We start from the raw sequence: 7,496 nt of genomic DNA, 5'->3' as shown, positions 1-7,496 counted from the left end.
CCCAACCTTCCTTCCGAGGAGTGGCTGGTGGGTTTGAACCGCCAGCTGTCTGGTTAGCAGTCAAGTGCTTTAGCCACTATGCTACCAGAGCTCCTGGATGTATCCCTAGGGCCATAGTATTATTGGGAGTGTCACCAGACTCCATCCAACCAGTAATTCTGGTCATTAATGTGTTTTGGGATTTTGTTACATGTTTTTCCTCCCACTCTATCCAGGATCTCCAGTTTTGATCTTTTCCTGAGTGGTTGGCATTGGTAGCTGGGGACCATCTTCTTCTTCTGGTCTCAAGGTCCATCATGTCCTAGGACTGATTGCTTGCAAATGTCCTTGGGTTTTGCACTCTTCTTCACTTCGGACAATAGGAGACCATTAACAGCATCTTAAATGGCCACTCGAAAGTTTTTAAGACCCCAGTCGCTACTCACCAATATAGGATAAGAAACACGATTTTTATGTATTTTGGTGTGCCAATTGAGTCTGCTGTCCTTCAGTACTATGGTCCTGAGTCAGTAGATCTGTTGGATCTATCTCCCACAATGCCTAGGTGTCTGTGAGGGATTACTCTATGTCTGTCTTCTGTTGTTTCTATAAGGATTGCAGGTATTTTGTATCACTGGTATCTGTGCAAGATTAGCCCCATCTGAATCTATCCTTGGTCTAGAGTATAATCCTTTTCACTGATCCCCATCTGATCTTCTCAGATGTTTATGTGTTGATCTGTAGCCTGGTGTTTGGTAATGCAGTATTGTGGATATACTGGTTGGTATTAGTGTTTGTCATCTATAACTTATGTGCACAATTTGATGTCCTACCTTTTCCTAATGTTATCATGGTGGTCACACACCCTTTCCATGACATCCCTCCCCTTACTCACCTCAGCATGTGGCCCCCACCTAGCCTGAAATTAATCTCTCCCTTTCCCTCCACACCCTGGTAACCTACAAAGTGAGTTCTTTGTCTTAAGCAAACTCTTCTTAGTCTTTTTAAAATAATGGGCTCATACAGTATTTGTCCTTCTGTGATTGACTTATTTCAATCAGCATAATGTCCTCTAAGCTCATCCACATTGTGAGATGATTTGCGTATCCTTCATTGTTTTTTAATGTAGCATATTATTCCATTGTGTGAATGTACCATAATTTGGTAATATATTCATAGGTATTTAGGTTGTTTCCATCTCTTTGCTATAGTGAATAGTGCTGCGAGGAACATAGGTGTGCATATGTCTGTTCATTCCCTGCCTCTCACCCCTTTAAGATATTGTGATAGTTCAGTTTGTGTGTCAACTTGGCTGGGCCTTGTTGAGTGGCTGGGCAACTGGATGTAGTATTCCCCACGATGGGACTGGTAATCAACTCCATGGTGGAATCTACTGTGAGCAGCTGAGTAGCTGCCTTAGGAAATGTGATCTGCTTCCTGTATATAAGCAGAAGCATTGGGTAATGGTCTTTAGCTTATGGCACCTTGAACCCTGCATGTAGCCATGTCATTATTCAGCAGCCAGCCATGCTTTGACCACCTTGGGTCTTACAATGGACTTAAATTAATGGCTTGCCCTGTGATTTGGTAATATTGGGACTATGCCTTTTTACTTGTCAACCTTGGGCTTGGCAGCCTCAGCAGCCAGCAGCTGTCTGAGTGAAGAAAAACCTCTAGCTTCAGTGGGCCAGGAGCAGGAGGCAAAGCTGAAGCCCAAGGCTGAGGGTCTTTCACCCAGCCCCTAGAGCTTGGCACTTTGAACTTGGACTTAAAGCCTCCAAACTGTAAGAGAATAAACTCCTGTTCATTAAGGCCATCCCATTTGTGATATACTCCTGTCAGAGCAGCACTAGGTAACAAGAATAGATATATTTCTAGTAATGGAATTGTTGGCTCAAATGCTATTTCTATTTTCAGTTTTTAAGGAAACACCATACCATTTGTAACAATGGTTGTACCATTTTACAATTCCACCAGCAGTGCACAAGAGTTCCAGTCTCTCTGCAACCTTGCCAGCATTTGTTATTTTCTGTCCTGTTGAACTTTGCTATTATTGCCGGGCGGGGGGGAGGGATGTATTTCATTGTTGTTTTAATTTGCATCTCTATAATGACTAATGACCATGAGCAATTCCTCATATGTTTGTTGGCCGCCAGCATATCGTCTTTAGTGAAGTGTCTGTTTAAGTCTTTTGCTCAGTTTTAAATTGGGTTGTTTGTCTTTTTGGTGTTGAGGTGTTGAAGTTTTCTATAGATTTTGGAGATAAGTCCTTGTCAGATATGTCATAGGCAAATATTTTCTCCCAATCTGTAGGTTTTCTTTTTACCCTTTACACGAAGTCCTTCAATGTGCATAAGAATTAATTTTTAATAGGTCCCAGTCATCTAGCTTCTCTTCTACCTCCTGCACATTTTGGGTTATGTTTGATAATCTGTTTATGCAATAAATTAGAGCTCCCAGATCTGCTCCTATTTTATCTTTGATGAATTTTATAGTTTTGGGTTTTACTTTTAAGTCTTTGATCCAGCTTGAATTTGTTTTTGTGGATGGGATGAGGTATGGGTCTGGTATAATTTTTCTGCAAGTGGATATCAACTTTTGCCAGAACCATTTGTTAAAAGAGGCTGTCTCTTCCCCATTTAATGAGTTTTGCACCTCTGTCAAAAATCAAGTGTCCATAGATGGATGGCCCTATTTCTGGACTTTCGATTCTGTTCCATTGATCTAACAGTCTATTATTGTACCAATACCACACTGTTTTGACTACTGTGGCTGTATGGTAGGTTTTAAGATCTGGGCATATGAGACCTCCCACTTTGTTCTTCTTCTTCAGAAGTGCTCTGTTTATCCAAGATCTCTTTCCTTTCCATATGAAGTTAAATCATTCATTTTTCCATGTCCTTAATAAATTTTGTTGGTATCTGGATCGGAATTGCATTAAATGTGTAGATTGCTTTAGGTAGTATTGACATTTTCACAATGTTCAGTTTACCTATCCAAGAATAAGACAGGTTCTTAAATTTATGTACAACCCTTGTTGTCTCCAATAGTAGTGTTTTATAGTTTTCTTTGTATAGGTCTTTTGTGTCTCTGGTAAGATTTATTCTTAGATGTATTATCTTTTTAGTAGCTATTGTAAATGGTATTTTCCCCCTTATTTCTTTTTCAAAGGTCTCTTTGTTGGTGTAGAGGAACCCAATGGATTTTTGTATGTTGACCTTGTATCTTGCCACTTTGCTGAACCTCTCTATTAGTTCCAGTAGTTTTTTTATTGAGTCTCTTGAGTTTTCTATGTACAGTGTCATATCATTTGCAAATAGATCTAGTTTTACTTCCTCTTTGCCAATTTGTATGCTTTTTATTTCTCTTTCTTGTCTTATTGCCCTGTCCAGGACTTCCAGTACAGTATAAAATAGAAGTGGCAATAGAGGGCATCCCTGTCTGGTTCCCATTCCTAAGGGGAATTTTTCTTCCTTTTTGATGTGTGTATTTATTGCTATAAATTGGCCTCTGATCACTGCTTTTACTGTGTCCCAAAGATTTTAGTATGTTGTGTTTTAATTATCATTTGATTCAAGGCATTTTTTAATTTCATTTTTTATTTCTTTTATACCCAGTCATTCTTAAGAAGAGTGTTGTTCAGTTTGTATGTGTTTGCTCTTTTTCCATTGATTTTCCTACTGTTGATTTCTAATTTGATAGCATTGTGATCTGAGAAGGTGTTTTACAGTTTTTCAATGTTTTTAAATTTATTAAAGCTTGCTTTATGGCCTAACATGTGGTCTATCATGGAAAATATTCCATGTGAACTGGAGAAGAATGTATATTGTGCTGCTGTTGGATGAAATGCTCTGTAAACTCTCATTGCCATTGAGTTGGATCCAACCCATAGCAACCCCTCCTTGGGCTTCTGAGGCAGTATCACTATGGAAGTAGATTGACCAAATTTCCTTCTGAGGAGTGGCTAGTAGGTTTGAACTGCCAGCCTTCTGGTTAGCAGTCAAGTGCTTTAGGTACTATGCCACCACAACTCCTGAAATGCTCTGTAGATGTCTATAAGGTCAAGTTGGTGGATGGTATTGTTTAGCTCTTCTGCATCTTTGTTGAGTTTCTTTCCAGTTGTTCTATCTTTTGTTGAAAGTGGTATATTAAAGTCTCCTACTATGACCATGGAGTAATCTTTTTGCTGTCTCTACTCTTTTAAAGTCTGATTTATGTATTTTGTGGCTCTTACATTGGATCCATAAATATTTATTATGATATGTCTTCTTGTTCAGTTGATCCTTTGATCGTTATGTAGTGTCCTTCCTTGTCTCTTATGGTGGTTTTTTTCTTAAAGTCAATTTGATCAGTAATTAGTATTGCTGCTCTTTCTCTTTTTTGGTTTCCATTTGCTTGATATGTCTCTTTCCTTTGATTTTTAGTCTATTTTTCTCTTTGTCTCTAAGGTGTGTCTCTTGCAGAGAGCATGTTGATGGATTATTCTTTCTTACCCAGTCTGCAATTCTGTATCTTCAGTGCTGCATTTAATACATTGGTATTCAGTGTAATTATCAACAAGTATCAATTGGTTGCTGTCATTTTGTTATGTGTTTTTTCCTGGTGTTCCTAGTTTCTTTGTTCCATATAATTTTCTATGCTGAGCTCATTATGTTTATGAATCATGTTATCATTTCCTTTATTGTTATCATTTTGTTGTTGCTGTTATGTGCCATTGAGTTGGACCCAACTCATAGTGACCCCTCCTTGGGTTTCCAAAGTGGTATGACAACAGATATTGATTGCCCAAACTTCCTTCCGAGGAGTGGCTGTTGGCTTTGAACTGCTAGCCTTCTGCTTAATAGTCAAGAGCCTTCGGCACTATGCTACCAAAGCTCCTATTGTTTTAGCATTTGCTGAATATTTGTGCTTGTCCTCTTTTATATTGTGATATGAAGTTTTATCATTTTTCTTTGAGGTTACCATGTGATTTAAAATGTTCTCCCAAAGTTTAGAATAGTCAATTCTATCTAGCAACTCTCTTGACTTCCTCACCATTTAGAAGTTCTGTAACTAAACTCTTTTTTCCCTCTTTTTGGTTTGTAGTTGGCCTCATTTGCCAATTGATGTCTCTGGTTCCCCGTTTACAATCTTATAAGTTTATTTTACTTTGGATTCTTCCTTAACTGTGTTGGTTTCTGGGTTATGTCATCTTGTGTATTAATGGTGGGTTGTTGTTTGCTAGTATTGATTCTCTGTTCAAAGGATTCTCTTTAGTATCTCTTGTAAGGTTGGTTTGGTTTTATCAAATTCCCTTAATGTCTGCTTATCTGGAAATCTCCTGATTTCACCATCATATTTGAAGGGAAGTTTTGCTGGGTATATAATACTTGGTTTGAAATTTTTCTCTTTCAGAATTTTATATATGCCATCCCATTGCCTTCTCACTAGCATGGTTTCTGCTGAGAAATCTGAGCTTATTCTTATTGGTTGTAGGAAAATTTTTATTTTTCCTGTGCTGCTTTCAGGATTCTTTGTCTTTGGTTTTAGTGAGTTTGATGATGATATGTCTTGGTGATTTTCTTTTGGGATCTATCCAGTTTGGGGTTCGTTGGACTTCCTGAATGGATATATTCTCATCTTTCAGCATATCAAGGAAATCCTTTCCAACAAGTCTTGGACAATTTTCTCAGTGGTTGTCTTTTTATCTTCCTGTTCTAAAATTCCAATTACATATAGGATATTCCTTTTGATGGTAACCCACATGAACCTTAGGCTTTCTTCATTTTGTTTTGATTTTTTTTCTGATTGATCCTTTTCCAAAGAAGTATTCCAATATTTGTCTTCAATCTCATTAAATCTCATTAAATCATTGATTCAATTCTACTTCTTTGCTCTTTCAATGCCTTATATGTTTCTGAAAATTTAGTATTAATTTTCTGGATTTGTATATGTAGATTTTGTATCATTTCTAATGTTTCATTTATTTTGTTATTTTGATCTTGTATTGTCTTAGAAAATTGTTGTAGGGTTTTTTCTGTGTTTTCCTTAATTTTGTCAGTGTTTTCCTTGCTCTGTCTCTCAATCATTTGAAGATACCTAAGTATAATTCTTTTCAATGCCATATCAGGTAGTGACAGTGCTGCTTCTTCCTCATGGATGTGTTCTGGGTCTGTATTCTGCTCCCTTGTTTCTACCAGCTTATCTTGCTTCTTTGTGTCAACTGTGATGGTCTATTGACTCTGAGACATTGTGATGTTATTGTATTTAGATCTCTGTTAAGTGTTCGTGAAGAGCAGTTCTTGGTTTATCGTTTATTGTTGGCCAGTTGGTGGAGAAGGAAGTTGTTGCTCTCAGTTAGTAAGTGGAACTGCAGGACGTGGTTGCATCATATGGGCATGGTTGCTGTCTCCCACTCAGATACACAAAAACAGCAATTGAAATACCATCAAAAAAAAAGTAAAAGCAAGCAGACAAAAAATGCACCAAATAAATGCACAGGAACAATCACCAAAAAAAGAAAAAAAAATGGGAAAAATGCCAAAAGAAAAATAAGGAATGGGGAGAACCATGAGAAAGAAAAAAAAAAAGGTAACCAAGAACAGGTAAGAGAGAAAAAGCTGAAAAGTAGAACATGGGAAGAGAAGAATAAAGAATAATAATAAAAAGCATGAAAAAAAGAATAATGGTAACAATAATAAATTTAAAACAGACAAAGCCAAATTGAACAAAAAGAAAAAAAAATATGGACAAGGCAGGGCAGGGTACACAGGTGCCATTGGAGCTCACAGACTGGGATGGCATTCCTGCTGGCCCAGAAGGTGGGTGGGAGTGAGGGATGGCTGTACCTCTGTGCACCAAGAGGGCATGGGGTATGAGAGTAACAAGGAGAGTATTGCACCTTTCCAGTGTTTCTGTCTGGAATGTCCTTGCAGTCCCTAGCAAGTGGAGCCTATTCTTAGGTCCCTGGAATCTGGGAGAATGCTGTTGCTTTCAATATCCATTAAGGTCAAACTGCTTGCAAACATTCAAAATGGCTGCACCCTCCAGACAGCCCAAAGTCCAGGGCTTAGGCTCTCTCCCTCTTCACTGCCTCCTCTTTTATTCAACAGCCACCAGTGGAGTCCTCTGTGCAGCCCCTGGCTAGCAGGGCTGAACATTAGGTCAATTCTCAGGTCCCAGTACCACTTGGCAATATCCAAGCTGTCTGTGCCTTCAAGATTGCCGACAGACTACAGCTCTATATGTCTCTTTTTTTGGTGTTTTCATGCTGGTTCTTCCACCAGCTCGAGTCCATTCCACTTCTGTATCCTTCCCTTCAAATCTCAGGACTCCAGGATAATCCTCTGTATATGTGTTAATTGATTCCCCTTTTCTTTGTTGAAGAGGGTCTGTGCAGTTTGTGTGCCTATTCTGCCATCTTACCGGAACTCCTCACTGCATTTGTTTTATTGAGTGCTTATTTTACAATAAGGAGTTCTGGTAGCGTAGTGCCTAAGGCATTTGACTACTAACCAGAAAGCTGGTGGTTCAAACCC

Source organism: Orycteropus afer, unplaced genomic scaffold, assembly GCF_000298275.1.
Source record: "Orycteropus afer afer isolate SDZICR_OR568_19922 unplaced genomic scaffold, OryAfe1.0 scaffold00537, whole genome shotgun sequence".
NCBI lineage: Eukaryota > Metazoa > Chordata > Mammalia > Tubulidentata > Orycteropodidae > Orycteropus > Orycteropus afer.
The sequence above is the reverse complement of the archived record's forward strand: the minus strand, read 5'-3'. Positions refer to the sequence as shown.